The following is a 492-nucleotide window of genomic DNA, read 5'->3' as shown; positions in this document are numbered from 1 at the left end:
GGCTCTCATTCCTGTTTCATATATTATAGAACTGTAAAAAGACAAAAGTCTTCTGATACTCCTTAGAAGAGAACAGATGTGAGCTCTTGGCTCTTAAAAGGAATACAGCCTGGGTAGAGCAAAAGAAAGCAACCAGTTACACAAATCAGGATCCCCTCAAACTTTTCTGCTCTATATGGCTTGGATGCAACCAGGGAAAGGGACCAGTCAGCAACACAGTGCCCCTCAAAACTTTTCTGATCAACCAACAGAATTCTACACTGTTATATTTGAATCCCTAACTGAATGCATCAACATGTTAGTCATATGCCCAGATTCGCAAAACTTATGCCAGAGCAGCCTATATAAAAAAAGATGTATTACATCTCGTGCTCTGGAAAGTGCAGGGAAGATAATTCTGAGTCCTTATTACTTTAAACTGGGGTTTCTTTATTAAATACCTAGGTAAGATGTTGGCATAAAAAAGAGAGCACAGGAATTAATTTCTACAAC

This window comes from Penaeus monodon, chromosome 23 (genome assembly GCF_015228065.2).
Source record: "Penaeus monodon isolate SGIC_2016 chromosome 23, NSTDA_Pmon_1, whole genome shotgun sequence".
NCBI classification, from domain to species: Eukaryota; Metazoa; Arthropoda; class Malacostraca; order Decapoda; family Penaeidae; genus Penaeus; species Penaeus monodon.
The sequence above is the reverse complement of the archived record's forward strand: the minus strand, read 5'-3'. Positions refer to the sequence as shown.